Source organism: Miscanthus floridulus, chromosome 18 (assembly GCF_019320115.1).
Source record: "Miscanthus floridulus cultivar M001 chromosome 18, ASM1932011v1, whole genome shotgun sequence".
In the NCBI taxonomy this organism is placed as follows: domain Eukaryota; kingdom Viridiplantae; phylum Streptophyta; class Magnoliopsida; order Poales; family Poaceae; genus Miscanthus; species Miscanthus floridulus.
Window position 1 is genome coordinate 27,110,628 of NC_089597.1, and position 25,335 is coordinate 27,135,962.

The 25,335-nt window shown below is 44.8% G+C and overlaps 1 pseudogene; it reads right to left on the bottom strand.

The window, feature by feature from the left end:
* Window positions 1–580: 580 nt before the first annotated feature.
* On the bottom strand, window positions 581–23,446 carry LOC136523547 (putative wall-associated receptor kinase-like 16; annotated as a pseudogene).
* Window positions 23,447–25,335: the final 1,889 nt, after the last annotated feature.

Below are 25,335 nucleotides of genomic sequence, written 5' to 3' on the forward strand. Positions count from 1 at the left end.
TATATATATATATATATAATGGTTTACTAATTTAGATAATTTGCAACGTTTAGGCATAGGAAAATTTCAACAAGCTCGAATTTAAATTTGATTCAAAAGCTATATATATGTATATCGTTCTATTTATTAATGGATTTTATTTTTATTTATAAAAGTTACTTTTCATGCTTAATCTAATAGGACAAACCGTTCGCTAGCATCGTCGTTCGATATTTCTAAATATCTTTACGCACTGAGTAATTTAACTTGGGCATTGATTCGAGTACACGAAACTAAGTCACACACGATTCCCTCATCACGGCAAGCACGTTTTAAATAAAAAATTCCAAGAAACTCGTTTTGAAAATTTGACTTAGACCTAAATCGCGGTGCTAAGCAAGCTTGTAACACCAAGGATGTTAGACTCTTGAACCAGATGGACTAGAGGCTCATTGGCAAATTAGATAACTAAGTTCTCCCAAAGAAGTGTAATTATGGAGTATGTATATATCCCTGAAACCAACAGACGTATATGTACACACAAAAGACCATCACTATGAATATGTGGTATTCTGGTATGAAGCTGTGACAGCTGAAAACTCTAACGTCCAGACTCCAGCAGCCCTTGCACAATCCTCTTCTCCATGCTGAAATTTCCTGTGCCTATCATCTCCAAACTGACCATTGACGACTCCTCGAGCAGGCTCTCCATCTCTTCAGGAAGATGTTGCGCAGGCACCCATGGGTGCTGCATGACCTTGCTGAGCCTGTCCAGCTTCTCGGCCACATCTCTCATTGCCGGCCGCCTCTCGCCAACCATCTCTAGGCACCGACTCGCAAGCTCCGCAACCTCCTCAAGCAACCCCATGTCGTTCTCATTCTTGATGCAGTCGTCAATGATGTCCATGAGTCTGCCTTCCTTCATAGCACATAAGAAGCGCAGTGAAAGGCTCCTCTCGTTTTCAGGCCCTTCAAGGTTGAGTGCCTTCTTGCCAGTGAGAAGCTCCAGGAGAACGACCCCGAAACTGTAGACATCACTCTTATCCGTCAGCTGGCACGTCTGCATATACTCAGGGTCTAAGTAACGGCAAATCCCTTGCACAAGTGTGACAAACTGAGACTCATCAGTCGGTGCCAGTATAGAGGCCCCAAAGTCTGAGACCTTAGCTGCATAGTTCTCGTCAAGGAGTATATTGGATGATTTGACATCTCCATGAAGGATTGGAGGTGAAGCCCATGAATGTAGGTAAGCTAAGGCTGCAGCAGACTCGAGGGCAATGTGTAAGCGAGTTGAGAAGGGGATGTTGTGGCAGCCATTGCTACCATGGATGAACTGAAATAGTGTGCCGTTGGGGATGAACTCATAGACTAGCATTGGAACCTCTACTTCGAGGCAGCAGCCCAGTAGCTTAACAATGTTCTTGTGGTTGATCTGGGAAAGGATTAACATCTCTTTGCCGAATTCCTTCCTTTGTTGCTCACTGGTCATTGATATACACCGTTTCACTGCGATCGGACTGCCTTCCTTGAGCATCCCCTTGTAGACAGTGCCATGGCCACCACTGCCTTCCTGGAGCCTGGCAAAGCCACCACCGCCTTGCCTTGAAATTGCAGCAAAATTGTGAGGCTGAAGAGTAGAATTAGAAGCATATAGGAACTGTATCAGTGGCGCTCTTGTAGTAGTACATAGTTTCCTATGGGGTCTCACAATATTTGCTTCGATTCATGAGCACATATGACACACTCTATATATAGTACACACGGCGTGATGTTGAACCCTATGACGGGGTCATGCATATGGGCCCATGGCTATTATTTCAGTCCAGGTCAAGCATCTTCCAAGTTCAAACTTCCAACGCGTGATATGATGTTGAATCCTTTGACGGTGCCATGTCTATAGACTAAGCCCCCCTTTGGAAGGGCTTTTGCCGCGGCTCCTCAAGCGGCTTCGCGCGAAGCCCTGCCAAACGGCGACAGGCAAAACGGCTTGCGGCAAGAAGCAGGCAAAAGCCCCGCAAAACCCGGTGACTCAGTTCCTCCCCACGCGAGAAGCCAAAAATACTAGCTTATTCCGGCTCGAGCTCGTCACTTTCGATCCCTGTCCCCAGCTTGCTCTCCTCCCCGACGCCGCGTGCCGACGGCCGCCTCCCTACGCCGCCCCGTCGGCCTTGAGCTCCGCCCCGCCGGCTTCTCCATGCTCTACTCCGTCGGCCTCGAGCTCCGCCCCACCGCCGGCTTCTCCCTGCTCTGCTCTGCCCCACCGCCGGCCTCTCCCTGCTCCACCCCGCCGGTCTCTAGCTCCGCCCCGCCGGCCTCGAGCTCCAGCTCCGCCCCACTGTCGGCCCCTCCCTGCTCCGGTGGGCCGGTCTCCTGCTACGCCCGAGAGAGAGAGAGAGAGGGAGAGAGAGAGAGAGATGGATGGATGGAGGGAGTGGGTGCCGGTAAGGAGTGAGGCCGTTCGGATAAGGAGAAGAAAAGAAGGGAGAAGGAAAGAAAAAGAAAAAAAAGAAAGAAAAATGAAGAGAAAAAAGGAAAAAGAAAAAAAAATATAAGGGTATTTTGGACATTTCACATCTTCTTTACACTAGGAGAAGCCGTTTTGCCAAACGTTTTCGTACAAAATAAGCCAGAGTCAGAAAAAACTGCTTTTCCATACGAGCCAGAGCCAGAGCTGTTTTTTCACGAGCCGGAGCCATGCCAAACGGGCCCTAAGCGTTTACTTTGCCAACCAGCCAGTCATTTTTATGCAAAACAAGATGACTGTTTGGCCCCCACCAAATACATGCTATAGTTTTGGACACCCTTCGACAGGGTCATGATTGTTTTTTTTTTTGAAAAATGCCTTCAGGCAAGCTTTCATTCAACTGATAACAATGTTACAGTATTGACAAGGCCTCATGAGAATTAAACAAAGTGTAAGCTACAAGCTACAGAGACCTACAATGATAGCGATGGAAGTATCATCGAGGAACCTTTCACCTCAACAAAATGGCACATACAAGTTTAACTAGAAGTCTACGCCTCTACGGTGAAGTCATGGCCTCATGTCCAGCTTGAGACAGACTCAACACTGTTGCAGAAGGCGATCCAATCCCCTGGAGAAGGATCATGCACCGGGTGGAAAGTTACTTCATTACGGCAAGTAAACAATTGTTGTCTTGTACGTGGTCTCATGTAGTGCCACGTAATTAAGACGACTTAATAGACTATATGTACAATGCTGGTTGACTTTTAAGTTGTCTTATAGTAACTCATAATTCTTTAATTTATGCATAGAATAAAAATGAAAATTTGAGTTGCAACAATGGTACAATAGTTGTCACATAACCCTAAATTTTAGCTCATAAGATGGTTGTTTTGCGAAGCAATGACCTTCTTTCTCTCTCTCTTCTCTCTTTGCTCCACATCATCAAAAATCCTACGTGGCACTGCATGAGACATAGTACGAGACCGTTGGCGTGTAAGAATGTACCTGCCCTCCCTTATTTGGAATAGAGAATGTGAAATTTTTATTTTACGTTGTCCATAGAAAACACTAAATATAATAAACGATTTAATAAATTTTGCTAAAAAAATTAAGATTTTTTAGTGTGTTGTCAATTTAAAGAATGAATGCATGGTTTTATTTTTTAAAAATACAAGTTAATATGATCTGTTTTCTAGCATTTATGCCTTTGCGTTAGCTTTGTTGTGAAAATGAATTTTGAAAATTCGTTTACACTCCCAATAGGTTTTGTTCTGTTTTTGAAAATAAAGTTTAATCATTTTCTAAACTCAGGGGCCGTTCGGCTGCCCTGAAATTCAGCTGAAAAACACTGTTTATGGATGAAAAACACTGTTCACTCTCTCATAAATTCCTCTAGATTCATCCAAATTCCTCCAAGCGAACAGGGCCTCAGTATTACGCGCATTAAAGTTAATGCAACAGCATGGAATGTAACCAACAAGTTATATTAAATTATAAACATTTTATAAAAATCAATTTTCTTTCACTCTCTAAATCGACAACATACTAACTAAAGCTTAGAATTTTTATAAAAATATTAAATTGTTTATTTTATTAGTATTTTTTATTCACATTTCAAAATAGAATTTTTTCGGAGCGTGACAATGATCTTAAGTACCATGTATGGGTTTCAAACTCTTGAAACAAAGCACACATGGAGAGGGCTCTGGCTCACCCAGGACACGTTGGAATTTTACTCTAATAGGGGTCTCAACCTGGTAAAAATCCCTCATGCCCTTAGACATGATCGGTAAGTTCTTGTCCTCCAAATCCCACTACTCAACAAGTAACTGTTCAAAAGCGTGCAGAGATAGGGGGAGGTGAAAGAGCCGATGCAGAGGCTGTGCAGAAATTGCCTTGTGCAGAGACACCCTTTTTCTTTGACAAGGGAAAACAATTATGGGATACCGCAGTTGTGGGACTCGGCCTAACCAAATGTCCTCCCAAGAAAAGACAAGGACATCCGTTCTCTGAAAGTGAACTGAAGCAGTTATGCATCTAAGATTAAGGATCTTTCTCTACCAGAAACACGCGCTACTATTTTGGACCCTTCGAGGCTTCGTCTCGGTCATGACTTTCTATTCAGCAACGCGTCTTCCTTTTCCAATTTCCAACTCAGGACAAAGATATTGATCAATCTGTATCGGTGCTGGTTGAGAAACTTGTAAAGATGTTTAACTGAGCTTCAGCCGGCTTTAATACCAGCCGAACAAGCCCATAAAGGCCGGGGGCCACCCTTGAACTCTAAAAAAAATATTGATCAATCCTTCCAGTGATGGCGATGGAAGTATCATCAGGGAAACATTCACCAAAACAGAATGGACGCAGATGTGTTTAACTCGTCAAGTCCACGGTGGAGTCAAGGGATTGCGACATCTACAGTTTAGTTACTTTTGTCGATTCTCCCTAATATTCTTCACTCCTCATTGAACAACTATAACTTGCGACATCTGCATACGCCTATCAATTTTCCTTTGCAGTTTATCTATTTGATTATTCATTGATGCTTATACTTGGGTTATTTTCTAGTAATTATATTCACAGGATTTGGTCATAGTGGTATGGTATAACAATAATTAGAGTTTGTGGTAAGGAGATTTTTTACCGAGCCACATTAGTGGCGGTCTAGTCTATGAATTGATAGTCACCGGTATGTCTATATCTTTCGAGAAATGAACTTTTATAGGTTATGCACTTTTGTGTACAGGTAAAAAATGATATTAAAGTGGTTACATCAACTTGATGTAATTATCTTGAGTTTTTCTAATAAAATGCTCCCTTAAATATTTTTTTATAGATGTCCCAACTCGTTCGTTAAGTTACCCCGACCAATTTGCCCAAAAAACCCAATCCACCATTTCGAGTCATGATTTTTGATGCAAAAACCTACAAAAAACTAACCCTAATCTCATCAGCTAGTGTGTTGGGTCAAGCTCGGCCCAAAGATTTTGACCCAAAACTTTTTCCCGTCCTGACCCGACCCAATGTTTGATCAAGTGTAACCCATTTACTTCCCATCTTATGCCTTGAGGTTGTTGTAGGGTGAGCTCTGTGATTAGTGATACACACCCAGAAATCACGTTCTACAAGCATAAACATGTGCTAGGCAATGGTCACCATTCACCTCCTTGCGACCTTTCCATAAAAAAGCCCATCTTATCTTATCAATTGCTTTGATTACCCACTTAGGAAAATCCAAAGCAAAGCCAATTGCAGCATGACTGTGAGGCTGAAAAGTAGCAGCAGAAGCATAGGCACTATATATCAATGGGGTTCTTGTAGTAGTAATAGTTGTTCATAGTGTGCTTTGGTGTGTTACCGTGTCTGTTTTGATTCATGAGCACACATGATAACCTTAACAGTCTCTCTATATACTAGTCCATCGTTTACATTAGTCTGTCAATGCTACGGTTTTAAACCCTTTGAATACAGTAATCTTTTGGTTTCAACTTGCATCTCAGGACAAAATTTTGGAGAATCAAACAACTGGATGCTAAACTTGCAGTCTGCTATCTTTGGTCAAGTCAATGAGTTAGTGCAAGTACAGTTTAGTTAACTCTCCAAAAACATCTTCTACTCCCATTGTACAATTCAAACTTGTGGCCAGCATCAAAAGTATTCCATTTCACTCACTCACTTGTCGCAAATTTATTTGAACCTGACAAGAGATTCCCTCAAGGCCTCAACTAGCTCCACAACTCGGCAAAATTCAACGCACAGCTGCACAAGAGATGCCCTCAACTTGCCCTCACTCAAATAGGAGTTCGTACCAAAATTACGAGGTGCACACAGCAGAACGTCATCGCAAATTTTATTTAACATCTTTGACAAATTCTGCTACATACTGAAGGCGAGGAAAATCAAACTTTCACATAAATAAATGGCCAGTAGTCCACTGCACATGTTCATGATGGGCTCATGGGCCACACAAGTACTGTGGAATCTGACTAACTAAAGATTGCTTCTTGGAGATGTTGGGGCTGAAAATATAGGTACCAACCCAGCATAGCAGGCATAACCAGTGCGGAGTGGCCCACCAGCACCTACAACTCCACATCCTTCGGTCCTGCAGAAAAGAGTTGATCATACAACTACTCTCTCTCTCTCTCTCTCTCTCTCTCTCTCTCCCTCTCTCTCTCTCTCTCTCTCTCTCTCTCTCTCTCTCTCTCTCTCTCTCTCTCGTGATGTCCGCATTCAGATTTCACCGTTCCAGGTAAGGCCTTGTTTGGATATAGTCGGATTGTCATCAATCCATATGTGTTGGGGCGGATTGGAGTGGAACTTGAACTAAATTTCATCCTAATCCACCTCAACACATGTGGAATGAGGAAAACCCGACAATATCGAAACAACGCCTAAGGAAGACTGAAAACGACGTTAGAGGTCGCAAAAGAGAAACTTTCCCCAGTAATAACAGATTTTTCACCGCAAACGTAAACAACGTTTCCATTAGTGCTACTCAAGTAAATTAAATAACTATAAGTTCTCCCCAAGAAATGTTATTATGGAGTATGTATATATCCCTGAAACCAACAGACGTATATGTACACACACACACAAGACCATCACTATGAATATGTGGTATTGTGGTATGAAGGTGTGACAGCTGAAAACTCTAACGTCCAGACTCCAGCAGCCCTTGCACAATCCTCTTCTCCATGCTGAAATTTCCTGTGCCTATCATCTCCAAACTGACCATCGACGACTCCTCGAGCAGGCTCTCCATCTCTTCAGGAAGATGTTGCGCAGGCACCCATGGGTGCTGCATGACCTTGCTGAGCCTGTCCAGCTTCTCGGCCACATCTCTCATTGCCGGCCGCCTCTCGCCAACCATCTCTAAGCACCGACTCGCAAGCTCTGCAACCTCCTCAAGCAACCCCATGTCGTTCTCATTCTTGATGCAGTCGTCAATGATGTCCATGAGTCTGCCTTCCTTCATAGCACATAAGAAGCGCAGTGAAAGGCTCCTCTCGTTTTCAGGCCCTTCAAGGTTGAGTGCCTTCTTGCCAGTGAGAAGCTCCAGGAGAACGACCCCGAAACTGTAGACATCACTCTTATCCGTCAGCTGGCACGTCTGCATATACTCAGGGTCTAAGTAACCGCAAGTCCCTTGCACAAGTGTGACAAACTGAGACTCATCAGTCGGTGCCAGTGTAGAGGCCCCAAAGTCTGAGACCTTAGCTACATAGTTCTTGTCAAGGAGTATATTGGATGATTTGACATCTCCATGAAGGATTGGAGGTGAAGCCCATGAATGTAGGTAAGCTAAGGCTGCAGCAGACTCGAGGGCAATGTGTAAGTGAGTTGAGAAGGGGATGTTGTGGCAGCCATTGCTAGCATGGATGAACTGAAATAGTGTGCCGTTGGGGATGAACTCATAGACTAGCATTGGAACCTCTACTTCGAGGCAGCAGCCCAGTAGCTTAACAATGTTCTTGTGGTTGATCTGGGAAAGGATTAACATCTCTTTGCCGAATTCCTTCCTTGAGCATCCCCTTGTAGACAGTGCCATGGCCACCACGGCCAAGGATGTTCCTGTCATCAAATTTGTCCGTTGCATCAATGAGCTCTGCTTCTGTGAAGATGGTGAAACCAGTTCCGTGTTTTAAGCTTATCTCCTGCAGTAGAAGCATCCCTCCATGGTGCTGAAAATACTTCCGCTTGATTTTTGACAACTTCTTCCTTTCATGGTTGAAGTACGTGCAGGTGATGGCTATGACCACAATCGCACCCCCACTTGAACCTGTGTGGTTTTCAGACAATTACCATCATTACAAATATTAACAAGTTAATCAACTTCTGCTCCTACATGGGCTACTAATTCAAAAAAGATTTTTTTTTATTTTTAACACTTTTTGTAAACTAATTTTAAATCTAACATTGTTTTATTTTTTTTCAAAACTAACACTTTTGGCCGCGCCTATTGCCATGGCGCGGCAAAACGCCTGTGCCGCGCCATGCATGGTGGCGCGGCGGGAGGATGACGTGGCGTCGTCATGGCAGAGTCTGCCGCGTCACCCATCTTGGCGCAGCTGTGACGCGCCAGCGCTGGTGGCGCGGAAAGGCCCAGTAAAAGCCCGCGACGCCCCCACTGCGCCCACCCTCGCCCTCGACCCCACCGCACGCCGCCACCGCCTACGCCCGCCCTTGCCCAGCGCCGCCGCCGCCGACCGGCAGCCGACCAACAGGCGCCGCCGCCGCCGACCGCCTATGCGGCCACCGCCTGCCAGCGCCGCCACCTCGCCTGCGCTAGCCGCCGCTGCCTCGCCAGTGTTGAGGCGCCAGCGCCTGCGCCGCCGCCTCACGTGCTTTGTGCCAGTGTTGAGGCGCCAGCGGCCATCTCCTTCGGCTTGGGTGACCCCAAAAGGTCCTCGCTCATATCAAGGTAGCTCCCTCTCTCGATTTCTTGTTATTATGAATGTTATTTTAGTTAGGGTTAGTGATTTAGGATAGTTAGGGTTAGTGATTTAGTATAGTTAGGTTAGTGAATTTGTTTATTTAGGTAGGTAGTTTTTAGGGTTTAGGTTGTGTGTTGTAGTATAGTTAAGGTTTGGTTAGGTAGTTAAGGTTTAGGTTACTGTTAGTTAGGACTCTCGGTTGTTCACTTTTGGGTTACTGTTAGTTAGGGTTTAGGTTACTGTTACGCTATGAGAAGATACGACGAAGACATGTACAGAGGGAGAGACTTCAACCAGACCCGTGGCAGGAATCTTTGCTCTGTTTGCAAAGAACCTGGTCATAAGGCTAGCAGGCATAGAAGACGAGGGCAACATGTTCATACATAGAAGTTGCTTATTTTCCTAGTGAAGTTGTTTAATATGTCTCTTAATGTTACTTTGAATATATACATGTGTATTCATATTGTGTTCATATTGCATAACAAGTAGTTCAAATTTTGCAATGCTACATAATGTTAATTTGAATATTGTTCATTTGAATACTCTAACCCTTTGTTTATCAATTTGTAACAGGATGGCCCCTCCCACGCAGCACCAGTTGTACCCCCTTCTTGAGGTGGAGTACGACGAGCCGCACCGAGCACACTTCTTGACTGACACCGACGCAGAGGTGCCCTTGCCTCCTTTGAGGCCCCGCACGCACACCAGGGCGCACCAGTGGGACGAGCGTTACGCACCGTACATACGGCGTGCCGGCTTCCTCGAGCTTGTCCATGTTGTCAACTATGGTCTTTCGCCCCTTGACCCAGCACTACTTACTGCAGCTGTAGACAGGTGCGAGTGCCTTCATTGTACGTAAACATTCTTATAACAAATTTGAGGCAACTAACAGTCGTTCTATTCTTATAACAGGTGGAGGCCTGAGACCCACACGTTCCACCTACTTTGCGGCGAGATGACCTTGACCATGCAGGACGTGAAGGCTATCTTTGGCCTTTAGTTGGGGGGACTTTCAGTGACAGGTATAGTTGACAACGATCACTGGAGGGAGCCAGTGGCTCAGTTCACATGCTTTCTTCCACCGAACGACGAGGTTTCCAAGAAAAATAAGTGAGCAATTCAAGCCTATTTAATACTTGTATTGCTTTCCTGCAGCCATCAGGTCTCATTTTCTTTGGTGAATTTTAGGAAAAGTTCTGGTGTTTCGTCGTCGTGGATCACAGAGCACTTTGATTACTTAGACCCACAGGCTGATGAGGCTCAGATCGATAGGTTCGCTAGAGTGTGGCTCTAGCACTTCCTTGGTGCTTTCCTATTCCCAGACGCCTCGGGCAACACCATCAGCTGGATCTTTCTTGATATACTACGCCAACCGTGGGATAACATAGCGGCGTACAGCTAGGGCAGTGTAGTCCTGGCATGGACGTATCAACAGCTATGCGTTGCCTGCCGTTGCACCTCAGCGTATGCGAACCTTGGGGTTGCTCCTACCTACTCCAGGTTTGGTGTTGGGAACGATGGCCCGTTAGGAGGCTCCATGTTACTGGTTTATCGGTAAGTACTTCGGTTCACTATATTCTTCGAGGCAGTTATATATGATGAAATTATTAATGGCTAATTCATTATCGTGTTCAATGCAGCATTGAAACAGGCAGGATACACTCCCTACAGCTCTGTATATCTGGACATAAGCAGAGTTAGTTAGAGGGAATGCGAGGCGCAAGTACAAGGAGTACACGGACTGTCTCGACGTCCTGACACAGCACCAGGTTACGCTCTCTTTACTATCATACATGTGTCTTGTTCGATGTATACTATATCACAACCTAACTCAATTACAAAATGTTCAGGTGCATTGGTGTCCTTGGGATGCTCCGGAGCTCCAGTACTATCTGAGTCCTATCACTAGGGATGAGTCAGACGAGTATCGCTGTAACGTCCCTCTTATTTTCTTTCACGTGGTCGAGATTCACTTGCCCATCAGGGTTTGCAGGCAGTTTGGAAGAATGACAGGCTACCCACCACCGCTTTACTCCACCAACCAAGAATTGCACGGGTGCGTTATCGATTAATAACAAAGCTACAATTCAGAGGTGTGTATGGTACAACTAATAATCGTTTTGTTGCAGGTATGACTGTAGGAAGAGGTACAAGACCAAGGATTGGTACATGACACACAACGCGTACATCCAGTTGTGGTAGAACAGGGACCGGTAGCCAGTCGATGCGGGTCCCCCACATGACCAGCACACCTTCGACGAGTACCTACGGTGGCTTCATAGGTCTACGAGGACACATATCAAGCCCCCGTACACTGAGGAGGTGATTGACGAGGACAACGAGGAAGATATGATCAAAGATGTGTACGATGTTGCCACTAGAGGCGACACACAACTATAGAGAGCCCCGCTTCAAAGATACGTGGTAAGATACTCGAATGGTACAATTTATTATCCATTTGGTATTAAGTATATGTACTAAAACTATCCAACCGTGTTTCTGTACCCAGGCGACACAATTATCAAGGCTGTCCAACGAAGCCGCGTTTTGGCTCACGAGTCTAGAGGGCATGGGCTAGGCGTTCTCGAGGATTTTGTGGAGGTAAACATAAACTTGTCCATTCCGAAAATGTTTCTTTAGTGTATATGCGTTTGGGAAATGCACTGACTTTAACGTCTATTTATGCAGAAGGTGAAGCGGAGCTGCAGGAAGCTAGCTCAGAAGTTGAGCTGCATGGACACTCCTTGGGTGGAACCCGATTACCCGGCGCAGTCAGGTGGCACGTCTTTTGGCTCTTTGAGGACACCAGCCGGCTCTTCTCAGTCGGTGACAGGTGCCGCTTCTGCAGTGCGTACACCACCACATCATAGCGCTGGGAAGGACCCTGCAAACGAGGACGACGATGACGATGACAACGACGATGACCCCCCGGGCTTCCGCATATAGCACCACCAGTGGGACGATTGGCAGTAGGACGAGATCGACATGTCTCAGCTAGGTGGTGCCCCGCTTGGTACCTAAGGAGCCTCACAGGTAGTAACAAAGGTAGTTTTTTAAATATGTAGGCTCCATGAACTAACGATCATAAAGATTATAAGTAATCGTGCATATCATATACTTGTAGGGTATGAGCCGTACGCATCGGCAACGTAACCACACCAACGTTGGCTACACTCCCAATGTGTTGCCTACAAATCCGAAGAGACAGAGACGTCCGAGGGATCCTTACACTCCTGAGACTTAGTTGGTTATGTCGAACTTATGTCGAACAAATATTGTCTTCCGAAACTTGCAGACTCATGAACTAATGAAAATGTTATGTGGCAACTTGTCAACTTGCGCACGGACTCCATTTATTTGCTTCATATTCATTTCAATGCGTCGCGACAGCACTGCCGATGAGATTAACTAGCAACTAGTTCGGGAACCGGCAGTCCCAGCGTATCTCGCCACCGGTTGCCGACGTCTTGACCCCGATCCTCCTGAGCTTGGTCATCGCCGTCATGAAATCGCCGAAGAAGGCACCCTGGTTGGACGCGTAGTAGTCGACCGTGCTGCGCGACCTCATGTCGGAGTAGAGCACCTAGTCGGAGCCCAGGAGGCCCTTGCCGACCTGTAGGTTCCGATAGAAGGCGTTGTCGAAGCCCACCGACGAGGGGTCGAGGAAGGCGAAGGCGTTGGGGTCAGAGCTGCAGGTGCCGTTCAGCTGCGACGCGAAGCCGGGGTCCATGGTCGCGTTGCTACCGATCCTCACCGACAGCAGCAATTGCAATTGAGGCTGATCTTCTGTCTGCGTCTAGATCCGCCGCGCCGTGGGCCTTGGCACGTCAGTGCCGCTCCATGGTCTTTGGCGCGGCAGACCCTGCCACGTCATCGGTCAGCGCCCCAGTCGTCGCCACGTCATCCTCCCGCCGCGCCACCATGCATGGCGCGGCCAAAAGTGATAGTTTTGGGAAAAAATAAAACAATGTTAGATTTAAAATTAGTTTACAAAAAGTGTTAAAAATAAAAAAAAATCTTCAAAAAACAAGATCACAGATAAGTCTAGGGTCCTTATCTAATCAAAGTTGTTTATCTTTGGTTTCTCATTTGTTCATATTCTAACACATACTCGTACATGTACATTTTGCTTTATACGGTGGTGATAGATTTTATTTAACAATGGCATAAGTTGGCATTCTAGAAGCATATATAGATTATAGAGTACTTTTATAGGTAAATTGGATGAAAATTTTGGGGATTACTAGTTTAGATACAAATTTAGGGGTACCTTAGATCAGATTTAATAATGACATATATGGGTAATTTAGATGAAAGCTTATTGGATTACTTAGCTTTAGGTGTTTTTTATAATGGTAGAGGTGAGAAATTTAGATAGAAATTTAGAGCTAGGGACTATCTTTTATAATGACAGAGGTTGGTATTTTTAAAAACAAAATAGATCCAGTAGCTATTATTGTCCATGATGATTTGAGTCTATCCAATTGACACTACTATGCTCATGCTTCTATAACTTTTCCATTTTTTTCCTAGTGTGTCTTATGAGGATTAATGTTGGGCTCTGAAATAAGTCTCTAATTGATAATGGTATAAGATGTGAAAACACATTTTTCTCAAAGATAGAAGAGAAAGCGTGTTTACCGACAGCTAGTGCTACAACTTTCAAGGATCTCGTGTCTGGACAAGAGAAACTTCCAGGTGTGTTCTTGCAGCCAGCGGATGGAGGTTGTTTGTCAGCACACTCATCAATATCTGCATAAATAATACGATACTTAGAGCTCAAGCCTCAGAGATTTTGCTTAAATATATTCTTTTGTGAAATTGTTTGCTGTGCTTGTATGCATGAATCAAAAGGTATAGGCTTCGGTTCGCTTCGCTGAAAAAACAAGCTGAAACACTGTTCCGGCTGATTTGTTGTGAGAGAAAAACGTTGTTCCGGCTAAAAAGACAAGCCGAAAAATACGGATTATAAGACCAGCGAACATTGCCATACTTGCAACACCGACCTTGGCATCCATCTGGAAGGTAAGGATTACCCTGATATCCTTCCTTGCAGTTGCAAAGGTAGCCTGATCCACTGCTGGAATTAACGCACATGCTGTTAGTGCTGAGTCAAGCATATGAATTGTTTTTCTTCGTCACGACATCGCAAGTCACGTTGCCCACTTCCCAGCTCAAGATGGCCGGGACACGGTGGTTCTCATGCTCATCCAGAGTGGCTGTTGTGTTTAGATATGTTGTTTTGAACCAGAATGCGTCAGTCTCCATAACCACAGCATAGCCTTGGTACTCTGCCCTGTCTGTGGCACTTCTGTTGGTGTAGTATTTCGTCGTGTTGTAAAGTGAGCTGAAAGACACGTCGTCATGTTAGTTGATCTCCACCTATTGGGCCCTTGGATCTATGTTCTGATCAGGGGCGCCCAACCCTAATATGGTTGGTGGATCCCTGTCGCACAGCACTATAAAGAGAAGTGGGAAGACAGGGCTCTAACGACGAGGTTGACCTGAGCCGCCGTAACCACCTACAGAGAAACACTAATCTGATCTAAAGAAGGGTGCTGCTAGCGACAGGAAGCCCCACCGACTCCACCGTCGCCTCTGTAGTGCCACCACCGGGACGCTGTACCTCGCGTCGCCGTAGGGACTGCGACTGCACTTCATCTCCGGTCGCTGCTGGCGCACTAGCTACCAAGGTACACCAACAGATGTTCTTTACCCGCTAGATCTACACCTAGAGTTTAGAACTTTCTAACAATGGTATCAGAGCCAAGGTTGCCAGTGTGTAGATCTAGTATGGGGTAGAGAATTGAAAAGAAATCGAAGAGTAACAGTGGGTTCGATCCGGTTTGGATTGAAACCCTAACCCTAACCCTAACCGGGTAATAGAAAATGAAAAGAGATCGGGGGGTGGCGGACGTCACTCAACTCCCGGTCACCACCGCCACCGAGCGGGGAAAGATGCCGCACCGCCGTCTTCGCCGGTGCGCGGCAAGAAAAGAACAGAGATGAGGTGAGAGATTCGGTTTTCGGATCTAAAAGAGGGTCGCTGAACCCCAACCCTAACAGGGTGAAGGAAAGGAGTAAGAAGAAGAAGGACTCGGCTTCAAGAAGAACCCGAATCCAAGCTCAAACCCACGAAGAACTCGCTGGGGAAGATGAATAGTGACTCCAGTGAGTCAAACCCTAACCCGCGCAAATAGCTCGGGGAAGAAGAACAGTACACAACCCTAACCCTAATCCCCAATCGGCAAAGCTTCGAGAAGAAAAGAAAGAAGATCCAAAAGAAAAGAAGGGGAAAGGGGAAGAGCTAACAAGGCGGCTTACCTAACGAAACCCTAACTCACGACGAGAAAGGGGAAGAGAGTGAACGGACAAAGGGGCAGGGCTCCTACCTAGGGTCCGCCCGCTCCGTCTCCACCACCGGCAGTCGCGCGGACACCGTGCGGGAAGACAACCTCAGCCACCGGGGCGGGAGAAGCGCTGCCACACGATCTCCGCCTCGGGCTCGGGCCAAAGGGCACCACCGTGGTGCCGCTCGATGGTGCCGTGCGCGGCTCTGGCCGCACGCGTGCGCCAGCAAGGGGTGCCACGGCGGAGCCGCCAAGCCCGCGTCGCGTCTCGCTCTCGGTCGCTCGCTGTGGCTGCACTGAGAAGGAAGAGGAGAGCGGCGAAGAGAGAGCGAAGAGAGAGAAGCAGAGAATTTGAAATGGAATTAGGGTTTCGGGGCACTGGCCGCGGCGCGCTTTTGATCTCCCAAGACGCGCGGACGACCGTCGATCTTGATCGAGCGGCTGCGAACAGCCGGGCCGGCTTTCGACCCAGGCGGGCGAGTGCGCCGGGCTGCTTTGCCGGCCTAGGCCCAGGTTGCGGCCTGGGTCAGCGCAGCGCACGCGCGCGCGAGTGAAAGGGCAGAGCTGGGCCGGGCCACTGTGCGAGTTTCGGCCTAAGATCAGTTTTTTCTTTTTTATTTTCCAGTAATTGCTTATTTCTGAAAAATGAAAAATAGCTCAAAGAAAATAGAAAAAGTAATTTTTCCCTGTGGGTAAAATTCAAGAAATTGAGTATACGTTTTCCGCTGCTAAAGAAATTGTTTATTTTCCAGTTATTTGGAACCAACGTGATATTTAATTGGAGAAAAAGAGATTATGACATGATTATGATGTTGTTATTTTCTGACCAACGTTGTTAATAACAATATCGTAATCAACCAACGTGATATTTAATTGGAGAAAAAGAGATTCTGACATGATTATGATGTTGTTATTTTCTGACCAACGTTGTTAATAATAATATCATAATCAACCAACGTGATATTTAATTGGAGAAAAAGAGATTTTGACATGATTATGATATTGTTATTTTATGACCAACGTTGTTAATAACAATATCGTAATTTTAATGATTTTATGCATTAATTCTATTTCTGCCCAACGGTGATGTAGAATTAGTGTATAAGAACAGTTGTATGTTTTAATTTTGATCAACGTTGGAATCAAGGCATGCAATTGTTGTTATTATTTATGTTCTCACTCTATATGAATTGTGTTGCCAGGCGGATACAACTTGATAGGTTGTATCAAAGAGATCCCCACTCTCAAAGGTGACAACTACATGGAGTGGAAGAAAAAAAAGATTGATTTGACCTTCATCTTGGCTGAGGTGGACTGGGTAGTCACCTCACCGTGTCCCACTGAGCCTGTGGCACTGATGAGGGAGACAAACGAGGCTGATGCCGCTTGGACAACTAAAGAGAGAGATTTTGAATCCCAAAAGATGTCCTATGACCTTGAGCATAGGAAGTGGGTCACTGCCAACAAGAAATGTTTGGCTGTGATAAAGAACACGATTAAACCTGCAATTGTGGGCTTAATCCCAGAGCGTGACACGGTCACCGAGTACCTCGATAGAATAAAGAGTCAGTTCACTGACTCTTCAAAGACATATGCTACCCAGTTGAGGCCCTGTTTGGTTGAGCTGTGGCTGTGGGAAAAAGCTGCTGTGGGCTGTGAGCTGTGGAAAAGCTGCTGTGGGCTGTGAGCTGTAGAAAAGCTGAAAGTTGTTTGGTTAAACAAGTATAAAATATACCTTTTATCTTTATCTCTCTTGAAACAACTATGGAAGAGCTTTTTATTGCACCAATTTCGAAAAGCAGAAAGCCAAAAGCTAAAAGCAGGGTCAACCCAGCTTTCAAAAATAAACTACGGAAAAGCAGCTGCTTCTGAAAAAGCACCCTCCAAAAGCAGCCCCTTTGGTTGGGCTTTTGGCTTTTGGGGCCAAAAGCCAAAGCCAAAAGCCCAACCAAACAGGGCCTGAGTCAGTTCACTAACTCTTCAAAGACATATGCTATCCAGCTGATAAAGCAGTTGGTGACAGAGAGGTACTCTGAAAATGATGGCATAAGAGAGCACATAATATTTGTTATTACTACGTGATGATGTGAATGTTGTATGCGATGATGGGAACGTTGCGTGCGACAATGAGAATGTATCCTCGTCTGCGGATGTAAATAGAAAATAAAAGAGATCTCACGATGCGTCGTTGAAATTATGGCACTGTCGTTTAGGCCATATTTCGAGGGGGAGAATAGAAAGACTAGTTAAGAATGATATTCTTCCTCCATTAGAGTTCTCAGATTTAGAACAATGCAGAGAATGCATAAAAGGAAAGTATGTAAAGAAAATTAAGAAAGATGCCAAACAAAGCACATGAATTTTACATATTATTCACACAGACATCTGTGATCTGTTTCCTATAAATAGTGTGGATGGTTATGATTCGTTCATAACATCACAAATGATTACTCCCATTATGGCTACATTTATCCAATTAAAGAAAGAACAGAAGCATTGGATAAATTTAAGATATTTAAGGCAGAAGTTGAAAACCAACACAATTTAAAGATTAAGATAGTCAGATCTGACCGTGGGGGGAGTACTATGGTCGGCATACCCCATATGGCCAAGTTCCTGGACCTTTTTACAAGGTTCTTATAGGAGAATAGCATAGTAGCCCGGTATTCTACACCGGACGAACCTCAACAGAATAGAGTAGCTAAAAGACGCAATCGTATCCTGATGGATATGGTGCGCAGTATGATAAGTTACTCCACCTTACCGTTGAGCCTATGGATGGAGGCGTTAAAAACCACCATTCATATTCTCAATAGAGTACCAAGTAAGTCGGTGCCCAAAATACCGTATGAGTTGTGGACAGGAAGAGTACCATCACTAAACCACTTACGTGTGTGGGGGAGTCCTACTGAGGCTAAAATATTTAACCCAGACATTGGGAAGCTAGATCCCAAAATAGTAAGTTGTCATTTCATTGGCTACCCAGAAAAGTCAAAAGATTTTCATTTCTATTGTCCGGACAGACATACAAAGTTTGTGGAAACGAGACACGCTGTCTTCCTAGAGGATGAAATGATGAGGGGGAGCATGGTAGTTCGAGAAATTGACCTTGAAGAGAAGCGGGTGTATGCGCCCACTCCGATAATTCATAAGCCATTTTTCTCACTACCTGCTGTCGCTGCACCAACAGTACAAGATATTGTGGTGCTAGCACTGTTGTTATTTCGCCTGTGGCAACAATGAATGACGATGAGGAACCTGTTCTTCAGGATCCTATAGAACATATTGCCACACATGAGGGGGAGCAACAACAACCTCAAACAGAAGATGTGCCAAATATTGAGGCCCTTAGAAGGTCTCAAAGAGTTAGAAAATCAGCTATTCCTGCTGACTATGAAGTATACAACACTGAGAAATTTCAAATGGAGGATGATCCCACCTCATTTGAAGAAGCCATGAGAAGTGATCATTCATCAAAGTGGCTTAAGGCCACGAAAGATGAAATGAAATCTATGAATGCCAATAAAGTTTGGGACTTGGAAATAATTCCTCAAGGAGCCAAAATAGTAGGCTGTAAATGGGTCTACAAAACAAAATTTGACTCTCAAGGGAATATAGAGAGATATAAAGCGCTACTTGTGGCAAAAGGCTTTACGCAAAGAGAAGGGATTGATTACAATGAGACCTTTTCTCCAGTCTCATGTAAAGATTTCTTCAGAATCATAATGACATTAGTGGCACATTACGATTTAGAATTACATCAGATGGATGTAAAGATGGCATTTCTCAACGGGGACTTCGAGGAAAATGTTCACGTGGCACAATCAAAAGGTTTTGTCATAAAAGGAAAAGAATGAATGGCATGGCGCCTAAAGAAATCCATTTATGGATTAAAACAAGCTTCAAGACAATGGTACTTGAAGTTTGATCAGACAATAAGAAATTTTGGGTTTAAAGAGAATGTAGAGGACAATTGTGTCTATGCAAAGTTTAAGAATGGGAAGTTTATCTTCCTTGTCCTGTATGTGGATGATATCTTACTTGCTAGTAGTGATGTTAGTCTACTACTGGAGACAAAGAAGTTTTTGTCCTCAAAATTTGATATGAAAGATCTTGGTGAAGCTTCGTTCGTTCTAGGGATCGAGATTCACCAAGATAGAAGTAAAGGGGTATTAGAACTGTCACAAAAGGCATAAACAGAAAAGATCTTAAAGAAATTCAGTATGCACAAATATAGTCCCTCACCTGCTCCTATAGTCAAGGGCGATAGATATGGGATTTTCAATGCCCTAGGAATCGCTATGAGATCGATCAAATGAAAACGGTTCCATATGCTTCAGCTGTCGGAAGCTTGCAATATGCTCAAGTGTGTACGCGCCCTGACTTGGCATTTGTTACCGGGTTACTTGACAGATTCCAGAGCAATCCTGGAACAGAACACTAGAAAATGATAAAGAAAGTCTTACATTATTTGCAAGGAACGAAAAGCCTCATGATGACGTATAGAAGATCAGATTCACTCCATATAGTGGGATATTCTGATTCTGACTATGCGGGAGATGATAGAAAATCTACGTCTGGATATGTATTCACTCTCGCAGGGGGGCTATTTCATAGAAAAGCTCAAAACAAACCGTCACTACATCGTCCACAATGTATGCCGAGTTTGTAGCGTTGAAAGGTCCTAATATGGCTAGAGGGGGGGGTGAATAGCCTATTTAAAAATCTACAAATCAACTAGAGCAATTTGATTAGTATGACAAATAGCGTAATGCAAACTTGCTCTAGCTCTACAAGGGTTGCAAGCCACCTATCTAACAATTCTAGGTGCCATGATTACTTAGGCACACAAACTTGCTATGTAATTACTCACTAAGAGCTCTCAACCTTGCTACTCTAAAGAGCTCAACTAGATAAATATAAATAATAAAGCAAGCTCTCAATTCTAATTACACTAAAGAGCTTGTGTCAACTAGTTTGCAAGAATGTAAATAAGTGAGTAAGGTGATTATACCGACGTGTAGGGGATGAACCAATCACAAGATGAATATATAGCCAATCACCGGGAGAATGCCAAAGACAAGAGACAATCGATTTTCTCCCGAGGTTCACGTGTTTGCCAACACGCTACGTCCCCGTTGTGTCGACCAACACTTGGTGGTTCGGCGGCTAAGAGGTGTTTCACAAACCTCGTCCACACGATAGGACACCGCAAGAACCGACCCACAAGTGAGGTAACTCAATGACACGAGCAATTTACTAGAGTTACCTTTCGGCACTCCGCCGGGGAAGGTACAACTCCCCTTACAATCACCGAAGGTGGCCACGAACAATCACCAACTCGTGCCGATCCTTCACCGCTGCTCCAACCATCTAGGTGGTGGCAACCACCAAGAGAAACAAGCGAAATCCGCAGCGCAACACAAATACCAAGTGCCTCTAGATGCAATCACTCAAGCAATGCACTTGATTCTCTCCTAATCTCACAATGATGATGGATCAATGATGGAGATGAGTGGGAGGGCTTTGGCTAAGCTCATAAGGTTGTTATGCCAATGAAAATGTGCAAGAGTTACCCCATGAGCTGGCCATGGGGCTATAAATAGAGCCCCCATCAAATAGAGCCGTTGTACCCCTTCACTGGGCAAAACACGCTCTGACCGGACGCTGGCCCTCAGCGTCTGGTCGCCCGATGGACGCCACGCGTCACCAGCTTCAAACGCTGTTTGTCAGATTTCAACGGCTACGAAGCTGACCGGACGCTCCGGTCAAAACTGACCGGACGCTGAAGCCCCAACGTCCGGTCGTTTCCAGTAAGCTCCCCGAGGCATGTTTTTTCGACCGGACGCGTCCGGTCCACCTTGACCGGACGCAGACCAGCGTCCGGTGCTCAACCCTACCCACTGTGCCGTCTGACAGCTCGACCGGACGCAGTCTTTCAGCGTCCGGTCGCTGAGTGACCCAGCGTCCGATCAGTAGACCGACGCCAGCATCATTTCGACCAACTCCATTTCAACTCTAACTTCTTCACCCTTGCTCAAATGTGCCAACCACCAAGAATTTTGCATCCGGTGCAATAGAAAATAGACATTTCATTTTCCCGAAAGCGCCGAATCCCGCCGAGCTTGCGAGGCGGGAGGGAGAGAGGGACCCAAACCCATCTCAACCCTGCAAACACCTTGTGCACATGTGTTAGCATATTTTCACAAATATTATCAAGGGTGTTAGCACTCCACTAGATCCTAAATGCATATGCAATGAGTTAGAGCATCTAGTGGCACTTTGATAACCGCATTCCGATACGAGTTTCACCCCTCTTAATAGTACGGCTATCAAACCTAAATGTGATCACACTCTCTAAGTGTCTTGATCACTAAAATAAAATGGCTCCTACATTTTATACCTTTGCCTTGAGCCTTTTGTTTTTCTCTTTTTTCTTTTCCAAGTTCAAGTATTTGATCATCACCATGCTATCACCATTGTCATGATCTTCATCATTGCTTCATCACTTAGAGTAGTGCTACCTATCTCATAATCACTTTGATAAACTAGGTTAGCACTTAGGGTTTCATCAATTAACCAAAACCAAACTAGAGCTTTCAAGCGTGTTATGAGGCAACGGGGCAGGTGAACTGGCTAAAGAAGTTCATACCCGGTTTGAAGGTGGTTGACGACATTTATAGACCACTTAAGTTATACTGCGATAATAATCCGGCAGTACAGTATGCTCACAACAATAAGTCAAGTGGTGCTACCAAACACATTGACATAAAGTATTATGTTGTGAAAGATAAAGTCTGGGATCATGTCATAAGTCTTGATCATATAAGTACCGAAAAGATGCTCACGGATCCGCTTACAAAAGGCTTACCACTCAACGTGTTCAGAGAACATGTAGCTAGCATGGGTTTAAGGAAAAGCCTAAAATTCCTGGACAAAAGAAGGTTCAAAGTTAAGTATCTATTTTAGAACAGAGTGGTGTGTTGTAGCTGTTAAATCTATCGGCAATTGACCGTGACGATGAAACATGCTCTATGCGCTAATCTGTAAAGGAATGAACAAAAGTAAATGATATGAAATTGAAAGATTGTAGTGAGATCAAGGTGGAGAATGTTAGTTGATCTCCACCGGTTCCTTGGATCTACGCCCTGATCGGGGGCGTCCAACCCTAATATGATTGGTGGACCCCTGTCGCACAGCACTATAAGGAGAGGTGGGAAGACAGGGCTCTAACGACGAGGTTGACCTGAGCCGCCGTAACCACCTACAAAGAAACACTAATTCAATCTAAAGAAGGGTGCTGCCAGCGACGGGAAGCCCCACCGACTCCATCGTCGCCTCTGCAGTGCCACCACCGTGACGCTGTACCTCGCGTCGCCGTAGGGACTGCGACTGCACTTCATCTCCGGTCGCTGCGGACGCACTAGCTACCAATATACACCAACAAATGTTCTTTACCCGCTAGATTTACACCTAGAATTTAGAACTTTCTAACACGTCATAGTGCATGTCCCCGGGGAGTGCAACCTGGCAGCATCCGGCACCGACACACTTCCCATCTTGTGCCTCGAGGTTGCTGTAGGCTGAGCTGCTCGATACACACCCAAAAATCACATTCTGCATGCATAAACATGAAGATTCAACTTATTAGCAGCCTAAAACGTACCCAGTCCATTGTACTGAAGAATTAAAACATACAGCTATCCGTATATGATTATAAATGAATTCTTGTTATACAAGAATCTACTCACAACATTATCCGTCATGGTTGCGAAAGTGTTGACACCGATAACCGTAAACATGTTAGACTTCCTTGAATATGTATATGGCGTGCCGGAGAGATCCATGCCCCAAATACTGTACTCGATCTCCTTGGTCGAGCGACTATAGAACATGGATGAGATGTGTTTCATGATCCGAACGTGGCCATCAAGCAGCAATATTTTCCGCACCGGAATTTTGCCGAAGACCGTTAAGAAGCTGCGGCCATCCTTAGTCTTGTTGCAGTTGAGCTCAAATCCTTTCATTGCACAGCCATCGCCAACCCCGAATGGGTATTGAATCTCAACATCGCCGCAATGCTTCAGGCAGCTGGGTCCTGGCAAAGCCAGCGTCTTGGCTTGGAATTGCAGCGTGACTGTGAGGCTGAAAAGTAGCAGCAGAAGCATTGGCACTATATCAGTGGAGTTCTTGTAGTAGGAATAGTTGGTCATAGTGTGCTTTGGTGTGTTACAGTGTCTGCTTTGATACTGTTAACCGTCTCTCTCTCTATATATATATATATGCTAAGCCATCGTTTACATTAGTCTCTCAATGCTACGGTTTTAAACCATCTTTTGGTTTCAACTTGCAATCTCAGGACAAAATATTGGAGAATCAAACAACTAGATGCTAAACTTGCAGTCTGCTATCTTTGGTCAAGTCAATGAGTTACTGCAGGTACAGTGTAGTTGACTCTCCACAAACATCTTCTACTCCCATTGTACAATTCAATCTTGCGTGGCCAGCAGCAAAAGTATTCCATTTCACTCACTCACTTGTCACAAATTTATTGGAACCTGACAAGAGATTCCCTCAAGGCCTCAACTAGCTCCACAACTCGGCAAAATTCAACGCGCAGCTGCACAAGAGATACCCTCAACTTGCCCTCACTCAAATAGGAGTCTGTACCTTAAACTACGAGGTGCAGAGGTCGATAGTTACAGATGTCACGCCAAACTAAAGTCAACGCGGAACGTGGATTGGTTTGGCCAAGCCTTAAAATGCAGAGGTCATCGGACATTATTTGAACGCAGGATGTGGATCGCAACAGGACTAAGCCAACCCGCTGTTTTCCCCCAAACTCTGATTCAGGACAGTATTTCAGCTTGTCAGCCTGTTCGTTTCGTCGTAAACGATGGTGGATTATTTACTACGTGTGGGTTTGCTGTGAGAGAAAAATACTGTTCCACCACGATCCTCTACGAGCGAGCGAACAGGCTGGTCACCGGTTGCCAAAGATTTGGCGTCAGTCTATGAGTAATGGAGAGCTCTTCATGTTAAAAAAAAAAGCATAAGTCAACACATTGTTCAGTTGGTGGACTCAGATTTGGGGACAGGGAAAGGCAATACCTCGCGCTACCCGTCTAGCCGTCGCTTCCGCACGTCGAGCTGAACCCCTGCAGCATCTCAAGCCCTCTGCTAACCTGGCTTCGACCTCTCCGGCTCTCCGTCCGCGTCTCCGCGACCATCGCGCCTCGAGGGCAGAGCCGCCGAGTCCTGCTGCGCCGTGCGCCGCGGCCTGATCGCCGCTCTTGTATGGATACAGGCCGTGTGTCCTGCCAGACCGAGCTTGGGTTGGGCCACCCGAGAGATTTCTTGGCCAAAATCGATAATTCAGTTGACTCCTCACCATACAAACAAGAGAACCAGGCTAACGTGCAACTTTTTTTTTGAAAAAGAAACCTGCAAGGAGCAAAAGGTTTTCCATCTCATTCGGTTCTATCTGATGAATCTATCTGGAATGAAAAATTCCACTCCCTCAATGAAAAATAGAAAATTCATGGTATGCAGCTTCTCTAGTATGAAATTCTAGTTGCCCATGAGACTTTTCAAGGAAAGGAAAAAATACCGTTTCCAACCATACAACTAGAAATTCCATATTCCCTTTGGCAGGAAACACTTGCACTTTGACAAAATTCCTATTGAACTTTGAAAACTTTGACCAAAAATAGTTTCTTTTTTCAAAAAGTTCATATTATGTATAAATTTGTCTTGAAATCTACTTTCGTGATATCATGTTTATTAGATATCACAACGATATTCTTGAAATCTACTTTCGTGATATCATGCTGATTTGCTATGAGAGAAAAACACTGTTCATTCGCTGAAAATTACTGTTGAAGTAGTGCTGAAGAACAAGGTGATTAGTATATTACTTTCTATGTCCAAATATAAGACATTTTGACAATTCTAAGGCTATGGATATAAAAAAAGTCAAAACTCATTATAATTTGAAATGGAGAGAGTATTATAATTTATAAGAGAAAACAAATAATATGAAAGGAGGTTTTGTTATAACAGAATGAAAAAAAGGTTTGAGTGCTGCACTCGTATAGGTACT